The 24913-nt window shown below is 40.7% G+C and overlaps 1 protein-coding gene across 1 annotated transcript in view; it reads right to left on the bottom strand.

Moving 5' to 3' along the window:
* The window catches only part of RIMS4 (regulating synaptic membrane exocytosis 4), a 348985-nt gene that overhangs the window by 145380 nt on the left and 178692 nt on the right, over positions 1 to 24913 (bottom strand). The window lies entirely within an intron of this gene.

Genomic DNA, 24913 nt, shown 5'->3' with positions numbered 1-24913 from the left:
AATGCTTAACATTCAAAGATATGTCATTGTGTTTTCTTTCAGTTTATCATATCAGGTCGCTTTAGTGCATTGAGTATCATTTATTGAAATTCACCATAGCTACATTTTTAAATGTCGCATTCCTACTAAAACATAGAGGATTTAAGAAACAATGTATTAATGATGCTTCTATGGATGCACCAAGAGTCAATTACATTATTAGATGCTATAAATGGTCAATGTCATTAGTATGTATCTTCCAATGATATAATCTGCTCATGCTCAACCTCATATGAAATGGTGTGTTATCTTTTTATTCACTCATATCTGAACCACCTCCAGGTGCTCCTAAGTTGTGCAGTCAAGGGAAATCAGTGCAAATAAAGGCTAACCCTGGATCGGAAAATGGACCTGGGATGGTAAAATGATGGCTAATAAAGAGCACCCTCTAGAATAATTATTTAAATACCATTTACAAAGTAGTAGAATCTTCCACAAGCAGTTACACTCAATGGCCAATAAATGTAAATGACGTTTAAATAAATAATTATTTAAAGTGTGTCTCTCTTACTTTTCAACGTAAAGGAAAACAAGGCACAACAATGTGATGTTTTTTATGCATGATCACACACTATGGTCCAATGGTTCAGATTGGAAGTTGAAGTCAGGCTTCCTGGTGACATAGTCTATAATTCATACTCCCATGTCTAAATTTAGAGAAGAGGACATTGGTTTTGCATTTTCACGAGTCAAATTCGTGCAACTCCATGAACTACGAGTATTTAAAAAACCCATGTTGTTCTCCATATTAAACATTTGAATGTTAAAAGCTGGTCACTGTAATCATATATTAATAACACTTGCATCTACTGACTTAAGCAAACCTCTTGTGTAGAAGCACAAATCCCAACAGAAGCCATAACATTGATTTAACACTTCAATAAGACCACAGAAGCTGAGGTGCAATTTGCTGGCATGTTACAGGCTCTCAGTGGGTCAGATTTGTCAAGTCTACCTCGGCTGCAGCCACCCACGAATAATTTCCCTTTGTTGCTCTGCTTTTATTTGAAACAGTAGTCTAAATGGAAGGAGGAAATACGCATATTTTGGCAGGTTAGTTATTGTTTCTTTTCATCACAAAACGAAATTAATGAGGGTAAGAGCGAGGATTGGGCCCAAGTCCATTTGTGGTACGTCTTCTGAACGGCGAGAAAGCAGGGCCACAGCCTTGAGTGGACCTTGGCTCGCACCAACAATAGTGTGACCCCTTAAAATATGTAAGCATCATATGGAAATGGAAGAAAGATATTCTGGGAACTCACCTTGGTGTAGGTGGTGGATGGAGGACAAGAGGCAGGGGAAGAGGCTTGGCCAACAGGTCATCGTGATAGGCATCTCCAAAGGGCTTCCTTCTTCAGGAGCCCATGTTATTTTGTGAGTCAGCATTGGACTGACTCTCAAAATAACACAGAGGATTATACCCGACTAAGAACACAGTGCAGTGCCGGCAAGCTGACTGGGAGGATTGCAGAATCCCAATGCGGCCTAGTCTTGATCGTCCCATGTGTCTTTTTCTTCCACCACCCTACACTTTCTGTTTCTTGAGCTCACTTATGGCTCTTCTTCCATTACTGCTTTCTTAATTTGTAACTAATTCTCTATTTTTCTTTTCCTCTTGTGTCAGTGGCATAGCTGTGTCTTGGCAGAAGCCCTGGAACGTCAGGGTGCCGCAGGGCAGTAGGAGTGGCTCTAACTAAGTATTATGGGCTTCAGTAATGGTATACAATGGAAACGTGTTATAATTAGAGCTCCCGGTTTTATGGTATTTATTTTTTTAACGTTTCCATCTGTATTTATCCATATTTATTTTTTGGCCTTCTTATTGGTATTTATCCATAGTTATTTTGTATATTGTGAACAGATGAGGTGATATCTCATATTTGTATCCATTTATTTATAGGATAAACATGCACTTATACTTTGAAGCCTGTGAGCTGTTAGCACGTTATACAGCCAAAAATAATAAAATAATAAACCCACATTAAAAAATAGTATAAAAGCACATATACATGTTGAGATATGCAGTAATCTAAGCAAATCTCATTGATCTTTGTAACTTCCCATGCTCCTGATAAGTACAGCTATTGGCCTGAAAGTCATTAATCTCAGCATGGCGAGTCACTCAAAAGAAGCCAATGTATCTGTATTTTTCTGCTTTTCAAAATAAATGCAGACAGGAAAAACAATGTTTTCTGTCTGTATTTATCTGTAAAAATCAGGAAAAACGGGGAGCCCTAGTCATAATGCATTGAAAGAGCTGTCTATGGACCCCAGGGAGACAGATGAGCAGGGAGGCACATTGGATAAAGTGTTTATTTGTCAATATTGAAAGAGCAGGGGAATCTGCAAGTTAGGATTGTGTTGCACTGACAATGGGTTAGACCATATTTCCAGGTTGCTGCAAGTCAGTGCTTTTGCTGAGCTGTTTATAAGTGAAAGTACAGACATATTGTGATCCGCAGCGATGCAAGTCATGGCTGGGGGACACCAGCAAAGTTCTGTAAGGATCCAGTTAAGGAATAGTAAATTATACTGTAAATGGGATAATGTCATGGCATGGATAATAAAAAGCAAAGGGTTTGGAACTCAGTAAAATAAATATGAAAAAATAAACGTTTGAGTTATTTTGTACTACTTTGAATCCTTGTTTCTAGGCACCTCTGCGCTCTTTGAAACCAAGCAACTGCTCTTAGTGAGGTCCATCCACGAAAGCAAGTGACCTGAGAGAGTACAAATACGTGCATGACTGAGGTATGCTTTTTTGCCTAGCTCATTAGCCACATTCCACTCATGTTAGTTTGAAAACCGATGTTTGTGGCTCTCCTATGTGTCCCCAAACAGCACCAATTACTAGAAATTAAACATGACCTGAGAGAGCATCAAAGCACTCCCAGTACAGAGCGAAACGCCTATTAGAGTAAAATAACAGGAATATGTTAAAGAGGCTTACATTTTGATCCCCCAAGAATATCACAAGAAATTATGTCCAACGACCATTGCACCCCTGCCTAGTGAGATCACAGAAATTTATGGCACATCACTTTTGATTCTGATCAAAACACACAAAGAAAATCACTAAGTGAAAAGAAATATAATAAGTGATGGATTAAAAAACACACAAAAAGCACACTCCAATTTTAATTGTCATCCACATGTTAGTGAGAGTGTTGCCCTGATGTGTCAGAATATGAGGCATGATACGCCCCTGGCGTACACATGGTGTCCCAGAAGAAACAACCATCACATACTCATTCTTACGTTCATCACATGCCCAGATAGACTCTGAAGTGTGGCTCTGTGGTGGACACTTTAACCAAAATCTTTTCAGATTAATGCAGTAATAGTGTCCAACCTAAGGATACACATCATCAGCGATATCAGATAGTGACTTTATGGACTAGTTTGACACCTAGTTTATGAACCACATAAAAGAACTCATTGTAGATCATTAAATTAGGGCTGAATGATTCGGTGTTAAACTAATCCATGAAGTCACTATATAATATCGCTGATGAGATTTATCCATAAAACCTTATAAGCTGGATACTATTACTGAGTTAAGCAGAAAGGATTTTGGTCATAGCATCCACCACAGAACCAAGGGCCAGATGTATGAAAATATTTTGCACTCACAAACGGAAAAATCGGCCGTTTGCGAGTGCAAAATAGTGGTCTGCAATGCATGAAAGGCATTCGCAGACCACAAAGTAGAAATCGCAAAAATTGCGATTTTCTGCGTTGCGACCTGGATTTTGCGAATCGCAATTTGCAATTTGCAATTTGCAAAATCCAGGTCGCAAAGCAATGCTGCAAAAAATCGCAAATTGCGATTTTTCGCAGAATGGTATTTTGCACATGCAAAATACCATGATCTGCAACCAGGTGGTAACCTGGTGCAAAATTTTAAAATGCAGTAAAACTGCATTTTTTAATTTAAAATGTAAAGCACACATGCCCTTTTGGCATGTGTGAACCTTACATGTTAAAAAAAAAACATTGGGGTGCAGGAGAGGGGGCCTTAGGCCCCCAGCACCCTGGCCATTTGCATTTCCAAAATTGCGATTTCTGGATCAGAAATCGCAATTTTGGAAATGCAAAAAATTCGCAGCTATGGGCCAACAGGCCCATAGCTACGAATGGGGCCGGTATCGCAATTTGCGATTCGGTAATAGCATTTGCGATTTTTAAGAAATCGCTATTACCGATTCGCAAATGTGATACATGGCCCTTTGCGAGTCGGTAATAGCGATTTCTTAAAAATCGCTATTACCGAATCGCAATGGGCCGTGATCATACATCTGGCCCTAAGTATCTAATCAACTAGGTTTAGGGCCTTTACTTTATTTGGAAGCACATGCCAGTACTAGCTCTACTTCAGACTGTATATTGGGCAGGTGTAGTATATTGACCAATAGCCCTTTTACTGTTCTCACCTAGAATTTGATGTGCCCAATCACACCTCGTCACAAATGAAACCTCAACTCTCCCTGGCACTGACATTCTATTGCCTGGTTCAGCATCAAATGAGTATGCCTAGCCTGCACTCAGGTACAGCGGATACGTTTGTAGCACCTAAGTACAGCCTCAGAAGCCTAAGCACAACATCAGATGTCCTTGAACAGTCTCAGTTACCCAGGTAAAACCATCATACACCAAAACAACAAACATACACTTAAGAATAGCTTCCAATGTCCAGCCATATTGTCAAACATCCAGACATCCCCATACATGTCCAATAACACTTCAAATAGTCAGATACACCCTTAAATGTCTATATAAACACCTGGCATAGATCCAGGGGTTCAGGTATGGTCACAAATGACCCATCACAATAGATAATGCCCATGAAGAGCCATCACAAACCAAGAGCCAGCATTTATATGCCCAGGTACACATTCTCAAATCCCAAGGCATGAACAACATGGACATACCTCCAGAGGCACTGGCACACACCCTAAAGTGCCCAAACAAGATACGTCCGGTAAAAGCCTAAAATGCCCTTTGCTGACTCACAAGGCCCATTTAAACACCTAATTTCCACTACTGTTTTACAATGCATGGGTGCAGGCTTAAATGCAAAGTGCAGCTCGACAAGACCCAGCTATCTCCTCAAAAGGACAGCATAGCCTCAAGGTGCAAACACATAAACTCACTGACTCAGCAACAACTTCAAATGCCCGTGGAACCATACCATGTCCACATAAATTCACAAAGGCATGGCACAGGCTTGCAATTTCCTGCAATAGACTCAAATGCCCTGTGAACCTTTAAAACATGCAGGTTCCAACTGCTCAAAGCAACCACACAATTACTTTATTCAGCCATCATGACTCTCTTACAGTGAAAGACTCTACCAGCTTCAGCATTTGGGCCGGATTGTTGTTGGCACCACCTAAGGTTGGCGCCCCACCCTCCACAGAGGCAGGGAAGACGTGTCAGTGCGGTTCATGCCTTCATACTAGACTATACGGTGCAACATCATGCAAGCTATCTTCGAGCACCACATTGTGTCACACCACAGGCTTTCCTCCCACTTAATTAGTGGTGGGGATTGCCCCCAACCTTCGCATATCGTATGTCACCTCAGCACCACATGGTGGACCAATCTGGAACTGGGAGCTAGAGATTATGGAGATAAACACGACTCAGTCTACTGAGGTGTACCAAAGGTCAAGCCTGGAGTAAACGCTGCCACTCCTAAGAAACCCCACAGGTGGTCCCCGAGTACAGCCACTGTGGATTGGCTCAATTTAGTCCGATTGTGTGTTAAAACAACATAACCCAAGAAAAGTCACCCAGTTATCTTCAAAAATCCGACCCTTCATATCGTGGGTATGTAAAAGTCCCTCCAACAACTGTCAGTCTGCAATGAATAGCTTGTCCTAATCCGCAGATGAAATTAAATTACATTTTTTTCTGGATACATAAAAAGACAAAGCGGCTAATCCATCAATTTAAAAATTACACAAACTCATTTAATCCACAGACTCTACCTACGGACCAATGTGACGATTTTAAACGTTACAGAACAGCGTGTATTAACCGTAACCAATAGTGACATTTATTGCTGTTTATCACGAATACTGGTTTTCTTATGTGCCCTAAATAACAAATGAGCACCAAATAAAGGCAGATTTAAAAAAACTCAATTGAGTTGGAGGGATACGAATGCACCATTGAATATGTCTGTAAAAGATCAAAGAGGCTAGCGGGCAATCTGCTTCTGATGTGTGTGGGTGTGGAAGTAGCAGTTTACTCCCCTCCCGCTTCGTTATCCACACGCTATTGGTGGTGTAGCTGTCATATACTGCTGCTGGTTATCAACCTGAAGCTGCTGAATACATGGAGCAAGGATTGGCCAGCTTCCAGCAGCAAGCATGAGTGTGTGCTGCATCAATGACATGGATAGACTGTGATGCAGGTGTCATGGAGACCTACAGGATGTGGAGTGCATGGAGCATGCACACTTCCGCTCAGCTGGAGAACCGCAGAAAATATGGATCACCCACTCTAAATTTCAGTCTTAACTGAGAGGTACTACTTAATTTGAGCCGTTGGTTGTTGGTGGGGGGCACTGGCACTTATTTTTGAGGGCCGGCGCTTATTTCTGCATCAGGCATTTACTGCGAGCAAAAGACATATGGGAAAGACGGAGGGAGAGAAAAACTAAAAAGCGTCACAAAGGGAGAAAACAGAAAGCTGGAAGGGTGAGCTGAAAGGGCAGGAAGTGGCAGTAAAAGGATTAAAGAGGCCCAAGATGGCTTTAGGATTACGCTACCTCAGTATTCTGTGCTCGGACAGTTAAAGGCAGCAGCCAAATGTTTCATATGAGAGCTTTGGGCACCAGCACATTTTTATTTACAAATAAAGCACTGCTGGGAAGAAGATAGAAGATAGAAGGATGCACACTGGTGGGCTAGTTTAGGAACTAAGAAATGAGCAGAGCAGACAAGATGGGATATAGCCAAGTGCAAAGGCATAGGGCATGGCTAAATTATCTGACAACAGTGAGTTGAGGATCATTTGGGGAGAGAGTCATATGAAGAAGATGATTTGCCTTGTGACTAGAGCTGGTAACTATGAATCTGGAAAACTTGGTTCAAATTCCAGCCTCTGCTCAGCATCCCGCGGGTATGGGCATGTCACTTAGTCTCTCCTTGCTAAAAGAATGTGTAACGTTCTACGGGCCTCATATAAAGCATTCCATGGGCTAGAGTCACACTATATAAACCTGAGAAATAAATGTGTACATTTTGTTACACCATGGACATTCCCAAACAAGTTATTTCCTTCGTGTGCTTCTCTTGCAAAGCTAAGAGCTTAATAAAGAACTGTCACTTATATAAAGCATTAATGCGCTGTCTTTTAAATTGAGCCCTGCCTTTGTATGTGAAGGTACCAATTAATCCTATAACAATGACTGGAAACTTGGGAAGGAGAACAGGGCCAGAGAGGAGTAAGCGGGCATGATGGAAGAGTTAAGTTAACTGAAGGATGAGTGGAGGAGCGGTGGCACAGAAGGGGGAGGAGGGGAGGAGGTGGGACTAAGTAAGATGAATCAGAACTGAGAAAGCAAGAAGACATAGAACCAGTGCAAGCAGGAAGTGGAAGAATATCCTGGATGGCAAAGGGACCAAGACATGGAGAGGCAGTATATATGAAGAAGTAGAGATTGTGTGACAATGGGAAGAGCTATGCATTGGAAAAGACGGAAAAGAGAAATTGGGATGTGGATGGTTGAAGGAGGGCCAAGAGCAGAGGCTGTGAAATTGGAAGAGAAAGTAAAGCAGCAAGGAGAGGAAAGATACCTCGTGGTAGAGGAGTGGGGGCAGAAGGGGCAGAGAAACTAGGGTGGGTTATGGGTGAAGGGGGAAAGACACTGCAAAGGATTGAATGGAGGCTGGGGTGGACAGGGAAGTGATTGGGCACAAGCAGGGAGTGAGCATGAAGGAGGCAAAACATTGAACCGGTCTGGCATGAAATAAAATCTGAGTAAGAGAAAGTAGAGGAAATATAAGTAATTCAACCAGCTGTACAGTGAAGAGTGCCTGGTCCTACAGGTTGGAGAAAGGCGAAGAAAGCTAGCAATGACAAAGCTAAGAAATCTGTCTTTAATATGCCAAAACACACAAGCACAGGGATTCACAAATCCTCTTAAATTCACTCATGCACTAATATAGCCTTATAGCCTGCTTCAGAGGGAGATACCGCTCCAGCGCTATAGGCCCGAGTCAAAGGCGAGGGCCTTTAATAAGGGAGCAGGACTTTAATGTCCAGTATAGCCCAGCTTCAAAGGGCTATAGGGCTATTAGAACATTCCACCACTAGAGGGTAGAATGTTCTAATAAATAAAACAAAGACCTGGAGAAGCCTAAGGGGATAGAAATCTCGTTGGGCTCAGTGGGACCGTTGTTCACAGCAGTTGCTGTGTGAAAAACATTTGAATGTTTGAGCTCCGGGCTTTTATCAGCTGTTAGAAGCCTGGAGCACTCCATTGTCTTCAATGGTACTCCCCACATTCCAATGGTCTAATGCTTTTTATCACATTAAAGCCTATCCTAATGGATTTGCCACTGCTGTGGAAAAAGTAGTAAAAGGATTGCTTTGAGTATAGAATGCATAAGGTTGATAAAGAACAGAATGTGGCGGTGTGTGAAGGTTGAGTGTATTTTTCAGATGTAAAATAGTTACTCGAGCATTCTAATGGAAGCACTTGCTGGAAGGTCAAATGATAGTCTTCATAGCTAATAGCATGAAATTGGAGAGTGATTTTCATCTGGGGGAGCTAAAGCCACAGATGACATATATAAAACAAGCATTTGCAATGCAATGGGTCTCGCATTTGCTCAATTTAGAGCTACTAGCATTGTAAACTCCTGACCGACTTCACTTGCCACATAACTTGAAAATGAAAGATAAAACAGTTTCATATAAGCAAATCCACGGCTGCCATGATCATGAAGGAGAGAGACTAAAGGTAAAAGAAGTTCGCTCGCAGTCAAACGTATTGGTAAAACTGCAATTAGCCATGTAAAAAGGTTGATGTTGAAGACGGTAACCAAATGTAAAGCATTTGCCAAAGATAACAAAGGATTTTTGAAGGGCAAGCCCATGAACGAGCGATAGCTATAGGCTTGAGGTGGGCGTGGTAAAACCCACATAGATACCGAGCCCTCAGAAAAGCAGCGCTTGCGTGCTGCTATGCTCAACTTAATGACAAAATAATGAATTGAATCTATTACAAAATGTGTCAGATCTTTGCATTTTATTGCCATATAATTTAGATAAACCTTCCGCATAATCTTTTCCTCCCTTGCTACATAATTCCAGCTGCCCTCACATGCTAAACGTAGGCACTTAAGCAGACAGCACGGTTACATCCGTTCCGCAGGCTCCGATATGCTAAACACAGATATTCAAGCAAACAGTACAGTGACATCAGTACCACAGGCCCTCATGTGGGAAACATAGACATTCAAGCAGAGACTACAGTTACATCCGTACCACTGGTCCTGTTGTGCTAAACACAGAAAACAAATGAAGTAAATGTGACAGAGAGGGTATGGAGAGATGAGAGGCCCTTATGGTTTTACTTCCTTGCCTCAACACATATTTATGTCAAAACGCTTTCTCAGATCTTTTGTGCCTAAAAAATAAAAATAGAAATCACTTGGAAAATGTAGGATCCGACCTAAGGATTCAGCTTTCCTATATAAAACTAAACTCTGAAAAATTAATTGGGGAGATGCAGCACCAACCTTCCCATTAACATGTTTTGATTTTTGCATATTTTTTCCAATATAAAATAATTATATCTCTAGTAATTCGAGCATTTGCTTGGTGAGTGCTTGTTTGAATATTTCATGTGAATTACTATTTTAATGTTTGAAATTTAAATTGTATAAACAGCTTAGGGGTCCCCAGCTTCCAGTAGTGATTCAGTGCAGGTCCTCAAGAGTCAAAAGGGTGGGAACCACAGCACTGCAGAGTTGAAATACAAGCAGCATCAGTCACAAACTTGGAGAAGTGATCATACCAAAAGAGGCCCTTTTCCAACACAAAGGTACCTTTTGAGTCTCCATTGTTGGAGGGGGTGCAATAGAGTGGCTTTGGTAGGTTAGCCCATTGAAATCAATGGTGATGAAAATGTTTTGGTAGGGTGAAGAATGTTTTCAGGATAGGTGATTTAATTCAAGAGTACAGGAGGCGTTTTGTGGGTTTAAAGGTTGATGATTAATCTATGTAGGGATATACCCTCCAAATGAGAAATATGGAATACTTCAAACCTACCAGTAGGGCAGAGAGCAGGAAACCTTTTGGTAGGCTTGTCAGTTTGTTTCCAGAAAAACCTTCCATCACATCAATATAAACAGAGATTCACCATACAAACATATGCCATGATGTTTCCAAATGTTGCTGATGGAATCTTGTCTTGCGAGGATGGCGATGAGCACCAAGTCATATATGTACTCTTCGCTTTTATGTACAATAAGCTATTGTGCCACCCTTGCTACAAAGGCCACTGTCACACAGCCCATTTATTTGCTCTTAGTTATCATTTAATTTTTAAGAAATGTGCTTCAAGAGCTTGTCATGCCAGGCTGTAAGAACCATTGGCGACCCTGTAATCGAGACGACAACACTGAATGGAAAAGCCAGTGCAGAGAGCTGTCAGTGTTTGGGATGTCTTGAAACTCAATATTAATAACATCTAAGAGTAACGAACTCATTAATTATTGTCCTAATAAACCTAATTGTGACATGCCAGGCACTGGCACTTGTTATCTTGGCACAGCTATCTTTTCATGTACTCAGACACAATTTTTTTCAATCCATGCACATACTCATCATTCATTCACCCATGCACTCAACCACTTATCCAGCCATGCACTCACACATGCACCCATTCTTCAATCCATGAACTTACTTAGCATCCATTCATTCAACAAATGACTTATTCTCATTCACCCGGGCACCAATCCAAGAAACACATCCAAAATCAAGACAATTAATGAACAACTTTCATTGATTTGCTTTGTCAATGCCTGTTTACTGTGTCTGTTGCCGTTAGAGAACGAGATCATTCCTAGGTAAATCGGGTCACCCGGTCCAAAAGGAGAGTTCTAGTCCAAGTATGTCACCTCGCCTCACATGCAAGGAAGAGGGCGAGAGAGGCTGAGGAGGAAATGGAGAGAGAGGGAGGTCAGTGGAGAAAAGGACCGGCCAGTTCCCATATGCGGATAATTTGTAGTTTCTAAATAATAAATAAAACGAGTTAGAGCTATTAGCGTTGTAAACTGCTAACCGGACTTTTCTAGCCACATAACCTAAAATTGAAAAGTAAAACAGTTTCACATAAGTGAGCCAACGCCCATCATAAGCATGAAGGAGACACACAAAAGGAAACAGAAGTTTGCTCGTAGTCAAACGTATCAGCAAAAGTGCAATTATCCATGTAACTGGGAAAAAGTGCAATTATCACATGTTACCGCAGAAGTGCAGTTATCAATGTAACAGGGTCGATGTCATGAAAAACACTCAACTAGTGCCCAGTGAAATTGCAGTGCAGAGGAAATAAAAAGAAAAAGTAGTCCAGAAGCCATGCAGAAAATACAGAGCCTCTAATGTTTTCAGTTGTTTACCGCTCCTCTCCAGGAGGGCTAAACAGTGGAAAAGGCATGACATACACATGCCTTTCACTAATGAAATCAAGTGAATTTTAAAAGGTAAGTCCACGAACAAACCAAACTGATGGGCGTGGTTAAAAGCTCACAGAGGGATTACAACAGAGGCCAGAGCTCGACCCTAAAAATGTGTAACACTATGTCTTGCAAAGAGCTGCGCTGTCAAGTCAGACACAAAAATTGTCAGGAAAAGGGAAAAAAGGAGGGCGAAAGAACAGCAGAGGCAGACTGTGGTTTCTATGCAAAGAGAAGATAGTGAATAGAACACAATTCTTCAAAATTTTAAATAAACTGTTCATGTTTTCTGAACTAAAAGAATTTGCTTTAAGAGATTACCTGGTAAATTCTTAATTATGGTGCTTGACATTATTTTGCACGTAGATGTTGTAACTCAAAGCAATTGAACTTGAATTTTAGACAAAGAGCCTTTTGAAAACCTGGTCTATTCAAGTACAAGTGAGTCGGTCCAATGAAATACAACTGCTCTCTCGGATGCATACGTCCCAAAAATATTCTGCTCCATAAGAACATTGGATATTAAAACGTCCAACACTTATTGATAATATTTGATAATATTAATTATACAGCATCATAAGGCACATTTTGTGACAGTATTCGTGCATAATTTTGTCCTTTGTCAGCCCTGTCTGTGCAGTATCACCTTACAAGTAAAAATGTATTGATTGCTCAAATACAGGACTAAAGAATTGAAAGGTGAGCAGTCAACTTTTTCAAGGGGCCTCCCACTGCACGGCAACACGAATTGCCGTGGGTTCAGTACCTTTTGATCCATTGAGTCAGAAACTTTTTTTGGTAAAATCTGCAAATTTTACAGCAAAGGATGGCTTCTGAATTAAGCACAGCAAATCCATAATTTGGCAGAAAATGTTGCAGTTGTAGAAACACATAATTCCAGTAGCCCTGAGGACGCACACGTGCATAGTCATCAATCTTGCAGTGGATTTTTATATTAATGGAGGGTCATTTCAAGATGCCACTAATGAATAGGCATTCATCATCATGCATAAGTAAGCAAGCATTGTTACACATCTGGGTAAAGATGAATGCATGTGTCACGATGATGCATGCACATGAATGGTTGGCGATGTATTCGTGGGCATGCGTTGGTCATTTTAAATTTGCCATACTTAAATGGCACACTGCCACTTAAGAAAGGTACATTTTGTAAATCATAGCATTTGAAAGGAGAGGAAAGGAAATGAAGCAGTGGTGACCTACTGGGGATTCAGTTATGTGACCGGCAATTCCTGGATCTCCAAACTGCCTCCATTTGTTCCTAAAAGCATAAGTTCTTTGGACCAGGGTAGCTGGACGCTCTTATGATGTGGCGAATTCCAAATTTTTAAACAGATTTGTGTTTATCAATTTTACCTGTCCTTGATACCTTCGAAAAACTGATCCCTTCCTGTTATTTATAAACCTCTATAATTTATGGTCTCCCATTTCAGAGCAGTATTTGGTAATTGAGCTAATCACTCCTTTTCTACGCACGACAGGTCCCCAAGCCTGTACTTTTCTGTTTAAAAAATTGACGTATAGGGTATCATAAGATGTGTTCTACCGAGTCACAAAACAGAAGCTCCATACCGAAAAATTTTGTTTTCCGTTTGTGCTACAGAGTGACAAAATAAACTGCATTTTGTGTGCCGTACACAAATAAGAACCAAGCAAGACACTAAGGCCCTGATTTACACTTTTGTGCTGCTTTTGCATAAAAAAATTATGCTAATGCGGTGCAAAAAAAGTATAATTCAGGGCCTAAGGGCTATAGGGAACAAACAGCCCAGGCTACCCTTGTATTCTCTGAGGGTCCCTTCTCAAAGTAAAACACAGAAATCTGATCTGCTGATAGCAAATTGACACCACTGTCATAGCTGGCAGAATTATTCGAATAACAATGCACTGCAGTTTGCCGCCACCACAATAAGGGAAGGGAGAGTGGATAGGTGTCCAAACAACAAAAGACCTGGTGAGCATGGGAGATCCAGATGCCTCGAATGAAAATTCTCCACTCTCGGCCAGTACTAAAGTCTTGCTCTAACCAGAGGTTGAGAAGTAAGGAGGCCCATTTAAAGGACCAAACAAAAGGAATTTACCATTGATGTGTCATCTTAAGCTGAGCCTTGTGTGAAATGAAACCCCAGGAAACACTACTGCAATATCAATGGTACTGACATTAAATAATGCAAGCCGCAGCTTCTGAGCAAAGTATTGCACACAGCAGTCTTTCTTTTACAAATGAAACATTGGTCTTGCTAGGCATTGCCCACAGAAAAACCTTTTTCCCTAACTTTTGAAGCACTGCACATTCTGTCAGTAGGTTGCACTTAAAATCATTTAACAACTCAAGTAGCCTATGCGATAACTGGCCCTGACATAAATGCGTCAACATCTGGTGTTTTGATCATGACTACAGTATCTGAAATTGATAATATGTTACAGTGTAATACATAGCTATGGAGGTAGAAGGCCAATCGGTTTAGAAACATATTTTTGTAAGCCTCATATGGGGACCAAATGTTAGTATCTAAGATATCTACTGATAACAAAATCATGTTGAGCAACACATAAGCTATAATGTTCTCTATTTCCACACATACCAACATTGTATTTGCATTGAAAGATGTCTCTGCACATTTGCTACTTAAATTTGTATAACTTTTTGTTTGGAGATGTCTACACATGGAGACAAACTCAAAAATAGGAATAAAAGCCATCAAATTAAGAGCAGACACCTGAGATAGTCATCAAAGCCACCCACTCATGAGCAACAGGCTCACTAAAAGTATATGTTACGTTTTGAAGCAATACGTCTGCCAATAAAGATCTAATGCTGTCAGTCGACAGGACCTAAAATGAATTATATCTACTAAGAAAACATTCTTGGAACACCTGCATCTCTACATCAACCAAACAAAATGATAGAACCAAAAAGTAAGTTAAATATGTTTTGTTGTAGTGGTATTGCTAAACATCAAAACACAAACAAGTTAACCATAAATCATTCTTCTCCCTTATTGTCTTCTTTAAAACATTCAATTTTATTGACCCTTCAGTAAGTAATTATTCACTTCATTTTCTTTGGATGATATTTCATTGTGTGGGTGTAAAAGGAAGCATGTTTTTCTCAGTTTTTACACTGATAAGTGTTATTATCTTTCAAGGGGAGGGGGTTATCTAAATATTTTTAGGTTTACACTAAAGACAGAAAACAAATGGCCACAATCAATAATTCCTGGATGAGGAAGTGAGAGCAACAATAGCAAGGGCCAACAATTACACACTGGTTTTTGTAATTGTTTGTGATAGACCTGACAACCGTAGGATGGTTGTCCCCCCAACTTTTTGCTCACCTCCTCCACTTTACCTCGTTTTTGATAGCTTAAGGACTCTGTGCACTTTACCACTGCTTACCAGTGCTAAAGTGCTCGTACTTTCCCCTTAAAGCATGGTAATATTGGCTAATCCCCAATTGGCATATTTAATTTACTTATAAGTCCCTAGTAAAGTAGAAAGTATAGTTCCTAGTAATGTTCCCAGGGCCAGTATATTAAATGCTACTTGTGGGCCGGCAGCACTGATTGTGCCACGCACCTATGTAGCCCATTAACCATTTCGCAGGCCTGCCATTGCAGAGGCTGTTTGTGCATGTTTATACTGCCATTTCGACCTAGGAAAATAACCATTTTGCAAGGCCCAAACCTTCCCTTTTTATGTCCCTTGACAGCCTTGAGGGCAGGGTACAATGTATTTAAAAGGCGTGACATGTACTTTTAACTTTTAGATTTTACATACATGGTAGTGAAAAACTCCTAAAGTCCTTTTTCATTACAGCAATGCCTATCCCTCCCATAGGATAACACTGGGATTACCTTATCACATTTTGTAAATGTAATTCGCAATCTGGAAGAGATAAGAGAGCAAGAGAGCTTTGTGCCTCTGGATTCACAATTCAAAATCACAACATGATGAAGTTGGATTCTAAACTGTAATTCTGAAAATGACTTTTTTTAGAAAGTTGGCATTTTCTTACTTTACCCATTTGATGCCTGCTGCAGGTCTCTGATCACTTGTCCAGGGTGGTAGACGGCTGGGCTTTGTGTATTCCTCCTAGACAGCCACACACACTGAGAGCTTAGGTGTGACTTTTTGGGTCTTGATGGGCCATCCTGGCAGGATGAGAGGAAGGAGGTGGCCAATGCCTCACTTACAACTGAGTGGGCTGTGTCCTATCCCCACACAACCCTGCATAGCAACCTTTAGTGAGTCTGGAGCCAGGACAGGAAGGGCAGGACCTCTGCACACTTCAAAGGCCTATCTTTGAAGTCACCCCCACTTCAAAGGCCCAACTAGGTATATGTACTGGACCTCTGACACCAACAACTCAGTACACGTCTGCACCTGTGATTACTCTGCCAGGAAAAAGGGCTGCTGTGCTGCTGAAGGACTGCCACTCTGCTAGACTACTGCTTTGCTGGATTCCTACCTTGCTGTGCTATCTTGATGCCTGCTGTTCCTCTGCCTTGGTGAGAAGGACTGGCCCTGCATCACTTGAACCCAGAGTTACTTCAAGGGCCAGCTGACTGATCTCCTGATTAGAAGTCTATGGGACATAAAAAACTTTCAACCAACCATCTTTTGCACCTGGAATTTGCCATCTGTGCATCTACCCAGCCAGGTGTTGATACCCCAGTCCTGGACCCTTGTAAGTGAAGCTTAAGGTGCATGCTTCAGCAGAACCAATGCATTCTCCATCAACCAGCTGTGTGGCTTGCAACCAGCAACCTTTTGTGGGGATCAGAAAGAGCACATCACTTTTGTTGGGTGGACCCGAACTGGTGCATTACTGCTGCAGTGGTAATAGACCAGATGCATCATCTCTGGCCCCACCTCATCGTAGAAATTATGATTTTCCACCGCTGTGTGGAGAAAATAGATGTGTCTCCTCTACTGCATGGGGAAAATCAACACATCTCCCCTGCTGCTGGAATCAACCCAGACGCATCGCTTCTGCTGTACCCCTCATCTTCGAGGTCAACACAACCAGGATTAAGGTACTCTTGTTAAGTGAGCCTCATTAGGTCCCTGTATCAAGCCCATGCTCCTTTGCGGTCAGTCTTAACTTTTGACTTTGTCCCGATCCAGTGTGACCAGATAACTCTGATTGGCGCTTCTTGCTTCTAAGCAATATTTTACAGTTTAATCTATAAAAATTCATACCACAAGTTCTACTTATTGGATTTTTGTTGTTTTAGTTATGTTTTGTTTATTAAATAAAATTATATTTTTATGACCCGGTGTGAAATCTTTTTGTGTAGTGTTTTCACAGTTTTACTGTTTGAAGTGAGTGCTGCACAAATACTTTACACATTGCCTCTTAAGTTAAGCCTCACTGCTCTGTGCCAAGCTACCACAGGGTGAGCACAGGTTAATTTAGGGTGTGTTTATGAATTACTCTGACTAGAATTGTGATTCCTGCTTTATCATGACACTTTGGTTTTGATAGTATGGAAAAACTATTACATAAATTTAAAATGTTATGGAATAGCGCAGCTAGAATAGTATCAATTCTACTCACTGAGGTCCCCTAGCCTGAAATAATTGTCCTGGCTACCAGACAAATCCTAACATAAGTTCAAGCCCTTATGATCATCCAGAAAGGTCTAAGGCATTATGATACATCTATAACAGATTATCACTGCATTATCTACAAAAGGATTTTGTTCCACAGTCTAAAAGTATTTTCAAAAATGTGCAAGAACAGATGAAAAACCTTCCCCTCAACGGCACCCAAACAGGTGACAAATAGGATGTGATGGCATTTTGGAAACACGGGTGTTAAAAATTCTATTCTGATTCACTAGTAATCTATAAGCACCTGCATACCTATTGGACACTACACAGTCTCATGCAAATGAAGATAATCTGTATTCTTTATTTTTTCTGTGCTCACTGCAACAATGTGCACAAAAACATCCAATTCTAGTGTTGATTAACATTTTGCTCTGATAATGCAGATCAAATTAATGCATGAAGAAATTCAACCAAAAATAAAACATCTTGTAAAAAATCCATAAAATGGTCAACCCACATAAAATATATATTGGAACACATTACCTATGTAGATATTAGTATTATCCAAAAAGAGGGCCACCAATATGTCCTCAAAATGAAATATATAGGCCAATTATTTTAGGACAATGTTTGAAAAGTAAATTGAAATGCTATCTTTCATAGAAATGCAAAACTGCATACAGAACACGTTTCTGTAAATTATTTTGAAGACAGTAAATGTTTGATTTGTGGGCATGATACGCATTTTTTTTGATTGTATATAATGGCTATTGGAGAAACTCTTTCATACAAACCAAACAGATGGAAAATTGTGAAGTATACATTAACCAATTGAGATATTTGGGTTAGTCTGGATTTCGATCTTCCTGGATAAATTCAAGCTGTTCCTCAATGTTATCTATCTTCTAAATAGCCTCAATGTCAGCCGTCTTCCTAAATATGCCACTGAGTCATGAATGTCGAGCATTGAGTTGGAATGGGGGACAACCATGTTAGCTTTGTAGGATAAACATTTAATAAATAGTTTTGTTTAAAATCTATTGCATGTAAATGTATTGCCTGTGGATGTTTTACAGAACATGCAAGGCTCTGCTCCATTGCCCATCTCTGGCAAATCTCTCCCTGAGGTGATTCATAGAAACGATGCTCGTAGCCAGGAGTATCTTCACCCAGAAGCAAACAGTGGGGAAAACAAAATAAAAATGCATGTAAAGCTTGATGAAAACTTGGCTGTACTACAACAACAAAGACACAAAATAACGTGTGGCAGCTTAGCTACCCTTGCCACTAGCTTGACCTGCATTTTTAACCTCCTAGGTGAATACATTATATCTGAAAATTAAAGTTACAGAAATAGAACTTACACTTTACATTCTTAAGAGGTCAGATAATTAAACGCAAATGATATAGTTATTTTGCTGGTGTGGCAGCTGCAAGAATCGTAAGAGTAATTTAACTGCCTGTTTCTAATTGATTTATGTAAATTCAACGTTGCATACAAATTAAATGGTTAACGGTTCAATAGTACTTAACATTGTAATTAAAACGTGGAAGCCTTTGCAGGACAATTACTGCAACATCAGAGTTTCTTATTTGATTAAAGCATGATTGAGCATGCAGGCAGAGATGGGATGATATGTAAGTGGCCTTTCAATCAATTAGTTTTACTTATTTATACTATATACGAAAACAGCAAGGTGATGGATGGAATGCTTGAATTTATATCAGACACTGGTGATCGCTCAGGCCACATCCCAAACCATCGCTTTTGGCCCATCATGTCACCTCAGTTGGGACCCAGCCATCTGCAAATCAGTCTTGACCCTGATCCTCATGGGCACAGTCCAGCCCAAACTGCCAGGCCAGGTATTATGCATTATGTGTACCATAAACGTTAAAAAAGGTTGAAGTCATCATGCTCTAGTACAAGATTTTAGAAACAATACTGAATTGCATTTTTCATCTTACACAAATAATGATCTTTCATTAGAAAAAAAATGCAAAATCTGAGAAAGTTCCTGCCTAGGCTGGCAATTTCACTCCAGATCATAAGGGATGTTGTCTCCAGTCCTGAAACTTTTACCCTAAAAATCATTGACTTCAGGTATGTTAGGCTAATTAGTTCAATGGACCCAAAGCAAGGCTGAAACACCCAGAATGTTTTGTGCTATCACACAAAAGTGCAGGGCTAACTGTTGCTAATGACTTGGAGGTGGTATCACCCTAGTTAAGGCATCAATGTAACCATTGAATAGATTATGAGCTTTATGTTGCGAACCACAAAGATGTTCCCAACAACCATTCATACTTTATCTCCATGGGTCAAGTAAAGGGCTCATGAGCTTTCTATGTGTCTTTGTAGGTTCATGGGTCTGACAGATTTGGCCCTTGAGATTTCCAAATTTCCATTCTCTGCCAAACGCTATGCCCTGAGTCTTAAAAACATGTGATGAGCCGTTTTAATCAAGTTAGGCCTTTATGCATTTTTTAAATATTTGCAATGTGATGTTATAAATACATTACATTACCAACCTTTAACACATTTTTAAAAAGAAAACTTTGATTTGTCCATATCTGTATTAAATCATCCCAAATGATGCCTGGGTGTCCCACTGATGTTAAACCTGTCTGGAAAGGGCTTACATTTGTATAAATGAGTCCCAAATGACCCCTCCAGTCTGCTACTCATCTGCACTGTGTACAGGGTCAGGAATTCCACCTTGACTCCAGCTCTTTGGAAGAACGGGGTTGCTTCCATACGCTGGTACATTTCTGAGTCCTTAATGGAAGAGGAAGAAGGGGTCTTACATTGCTATGAAGCAGGCAGTTGTGGGATGCCCTCCATTTCCTCAATGCGCTTGCTCATTCAAGGTTCTTGTGTTAGTATTGTGGGAGAGGCAGTGAACATGGAGGGTGGTGACCAGCACCATGAAAGTTGAAGTAGTTTGCATGCTAGCTCCTGCCATGAGCTCCAACTACCCATTGAGTTGGATATTTCCAGATAACATTTTTGTGGCCTCTTGGGCTCTCTCATAAAGGCAGTGTTCTAGCATGCCCATGAGATACTTCCTGATTAGATAAATAGGTGTCTGACATTTGAAGACCATTATCAGGCCAGATGTTTCACAAGGTCAGGCAGGGTGGTCAGTAAATATGGAGGATGGGTGTCTATTTCCAGGAGACTTTGTCAACATTTATCCCCTGCGTTTCTAAGCAGCTATCCGAGAACCCTACTTAGTTTCTGTGTTTGAAACTGTCTTATTGGCCCCTGACACAATGAACAGTAAGAGTACTGATGAGGTTAACAAAGAGAAATCCAGCTGTAGCAGCTGTTTCCCTTGTACACACCCCTTATTGATGTTTATGAGTTTTAGGATGTTTAAAAGCTTTTTAAATTATGGGATGGGTTTCACAAATATTTTGTAACATAATTACCTTATTAGGACATTCAAAACTCTATTTTTAGAGAGGTTCAACAAAGCGACAACACATATGAGGAAATCTTTAAGACTCTCAAAGTTCTAGAAGGTTCCAGGGTCTTACAGAATGAGATATTACCCTCTGTCATATTGGTAGAATCCTTCTTGCAATCCTTTCATTTGAAAATATAGGCAAGATCACAAATGAAGTATTTACTAAACAAGACAGTCTACTTCTTCGAAGAAACACATCAGTGTAGCACTGGCTCATGTATTTGTCAAACTGTGCTCGTAGTTGAAGAATAACATACGTGGTCACTTGGTCAAGTGGTGAACAATTCTATCCTGCCATTGTTCCTCTTGAACTTTACTATGCCATGATTCACACTCACAAAATAATCTTTGAACACCAATTAACTACTCAATTTCAAGCTAATTTTGTTTCTACTTCGTATATCTAAATGGCTTTTAGGAGCTATATGCATATTATTTTGCAAACCTGTTTGGATGATCATGGATGGAGGTGGTATCAGCAAAACTGATCCTACTAGATACTTTGGCTGTAATTGACACAGTAACCATCATCTCCTTTTACAAAGGTTAGTAGACTGTTTTATCCAGGGCCTAGCACTTCATTAGGTAAATGTCTTAGATTAAGCTAGTACTGCAGCAGTCCATGTTGAACTTTTCACTTGATCACCTATACCTGTCTCTTGGAGTTGTCCCTCAAGAGACAGGTTTAGTTGATCAAGGGAGAACACTCTCCCTTGCTCTTCAACCTGTACCTCTGCCTCCGGTTCATTTGATATATAAATTTAGGCTAAACCGCAATGTGTATGCAGATGGCACCAGTATGCTAACACGTATATCTCCAAAGATAGAAATCACCCTGACTGGAATCAATTCCTTACACTGGGATTGAAATCTTTATCCCACCTCAGTGGGTTCTGCTCCCAAAACAACACAGTAAGTGTGAAATCTTGAAAAGTTGATATGTTTGGATCTATATCTCAATAAGTAGATATCAGCCAATTCTACCACCGAAGAATGGTTGGTTTTGTCCTTTTTTAATTTCTCTCAAAAATGATAGTGACAAACACTTTTACATAGTTCTGCTTTGATTTTGGCAAGAAAGCCTGTCTTAGCACAATATCAGACTGCATGTTATACTACAGAGTCAGAGATGTATATACTGTAAAGCTGTTGGATCATGTTTTTGCCAAGCATGCCACCTTCACTGCCACTATGTCTATAAGAGAATCATTTTACAGCAGCGTGATTTATACATCACATTTATTACGATTCAGACCCGTCTTCTACTCACATACTTTGCATGCTCGCATGTTGATGTGAAGTGGATGATGCTTTGTGCAGTGCCACCTGCAAAGCTGTTCTCGCGGGAAGTTGATACTGACCTGCACATGTATGTACCTGACATGTGCAAATACAAACCTGACTTTGCGAGATTACCTTACCGAGGCACACACATGTGTACCAAACTGTGGTAACTATAAACATATACATCACTATGTCTCCAAGGGCTAGGGGATGCTGAATTGGGCTTCATGATGTGCACCCATTTAACACTTTGTAATACTGCCGAGGAAATATGTCATTATTTGGGGATGTTGGGAAATTGTTATGGAAACGTGAACCTTTTGGGGGGCATTGAGAAACCGGTATGCAATATGTGTCTAATTCTGGCACTGTGACGCCAACATGGAAATGGGTATTCCAGTGGGTCACTATGCAACTGTGAAAAAGTACACCTAACCAGAACATGCAAAACAGTCACAACACCATGTACCCAAATGTGACAATTGGGCACTGCGATGGAAATGTATACTCAGTTATGGCAATGCCATTTTGGCATGTAAAAGCAGCCATAGCTGCAAGTTATGCTTTGGAACACTTGCAGGGGAATGTATACTCAAATGGGGCAATCTGATGCTGGATGTGGAAACTGGCATGTTGCACGCTAAGCAGTTCCCTACATATTTGAAAAGCACTGCTTACAGCCTCACAACCTGTGACTCACCCTTCCATTACTGGACCTAAGACCCAGTGGCACCTCCAGTCACTCATTTGCCTCATCTTTGCCTTTGACCCTGTAGAGGGCTCTGTTGCTTACTATTACGATTGGGCTAAACAATATCGTATATTTGCATACATAAATACTCCACAGTTTATGTAGGTCTCATAGTACATTGTGATGGCCAGCACCCAGGCATATGATGTTATTTATCATAGATGCTCTATGATGGTACAGGATCATTGCAATCTTTAATATTTGTGAAATGTATGCTAACATGCAAATTAGGTATGATGTGTGCTTCTGACTGGGTAGTGGCAAAAAATATCAGACCCTGCTTAAAGGATAGTCGACAAATAATTGTATTTTTTTGCATCCTATGTTTAAATCACGTGCACAGGCTTCTGATTGGCCTGTCAATAACTTATTGCTCCAGAGAAAGAATGCTCACGCCTAATGTGGAAGGCCATGAAGTATGTAAGTATGTCACAAGTTGCCCTTCAGAACTGCCCGTAGCATCTAAGGCTTTCTGGTTCACATAGCCAAAACAAGTCTTGGCAAAGCCATTAGGTCTCACCTTCATACGGTGAGTGCCAAGATACTGGTGTTGCAAATGTGTTTTTGTAATGCATTGTTGAAAAAGAAAAAACATTTTAAAATAACAGAGGAAAAGCAATCTGAAAACTGTACAGTGAATTCAATATTTTCAATATTTATGAAAGGGATATGTATTTTAATAAGCGTTTTATGCAGAAGTCGCTGAACAAAATTTTAAAATAATAAGAAATCATCAATATTTAAGGAAAAATGGTCTTGAAGGCCGAATTTGCTTGCCACGGGACTTGAAACGGAAGCAAATGCACGGGCCATTTAGTGCTCAGCAGAAATCCTGGGAGCAGATTTACAGGCCTCCAGACATACCTATTCAGTTATCCTAACTACACCTTCCGCATCTAATGCCACCTAAGAAACTGCAGCACGTCCCATTGCACCATCACCATAAACGCTGCCTTTGTGTACCGCGGCCTGGCCCGTAATACAGCGCGTGGCACACAGTGCTCACAATATAGCACTTTCTGGATTTTAGGAATGAGATGGGAAGCGGTGTAGCAACACTGAGAGCCTGAAGAGTCGAGATGTAGTACAGGTAGCAGCTCACGGGGAGACAGCAACAAAACACTTGCACTCCACGGAGTTTTCAAAGAAAAAGAAAAACAAATGTGAACCAGGCACAAGCAAGAGTTTGGTAAAGAAGCTATGTGCTAGGAAAGGAACAAATATAAGAAGAGGAAGGCAATTCACTGAATAAACACAAGCAAATGAGATTAACAAGAAAGGCAACTAATGACAGACAATGGGCTGACCTAAACCCCACTATAGGTATTGGTTCCATACACAATTGTGCATGACCTTAAAATGATTCTGCAACACGCCCCATTCAGCCCTATTATGTAAACTGATTCGGGAAGTGGGGGACAGGTGCCAAGGCCTCCTCCACTTCTTCTTGGGCACATCAAACACTCGCGCAATGCGCACCCTCACCCACTTCTTGTAATACTGGCTCATGCTCCATCCTTTTCAATGGTTATCAGCCACCACCGGTGGGAGCAAAAAACTGTGGGGACTCGCTCTGATAAGGTCAAGAAGTTAGAGGAAGGAAGAAATATACTCTCTCTAAAAGGCAATCTTTTTGTTGCACATGGCCAGAAGCCACTAGCCTAAATACTGTAGTGAGAATTTAGGAATCCGTAACTGACTGCGACACTGCAGTGAGATACAAAAGTTGTGCTTCACAGCTGTAAAACCTTGGTGGGAACCGACAACTCCTACTACTGGCGTGTGCCAGAAATTTGGCATCTTATCCAAAAATGTTGCCCTAAACCTGACCCTTCCCGGAATATTTTCAAGTCGCTTTCCACAAATTGACAGGTGATTCCCCCCTTGTTAGATGAGAAAACAAATGTGGTCTCGGCTCAACTGAAAACAGCTAAAGAGTCTGGAGTGACTGTAAGGAGCGTGGAAAGCGGCTGCTGTGGGGTGGAGTACAGAGGAGGGAAAGCACCGCAGCAGGGGCAGCTGAAGCCCGGGAGGAGTACTTTTGCTTGAGTAAAGCCAATCAGAAAAAGCTCATAGACGCAAACCAA

This window comes from Pleurodeles waltl, chromosome 7 (genome assembly GCF_031143425.1).
Source record: "Pleurodeles waltl isolate 20211129_DDA chromosome 7, aPleWal1.hap1.20221129, whole genome shotgun sequence".
Taxonomy (NCBI): Eukaryota; Metazoa; Chordata; class Amphibia; order Caudata; family Salamandridae; genus Pleurodeles; species Pleurodeles waltl.
The sequence above is the reverse complement of the archived record's forward strand: the minus strand, read 5'-3'. Positions and strand labels throughout refer to the sequence as shown.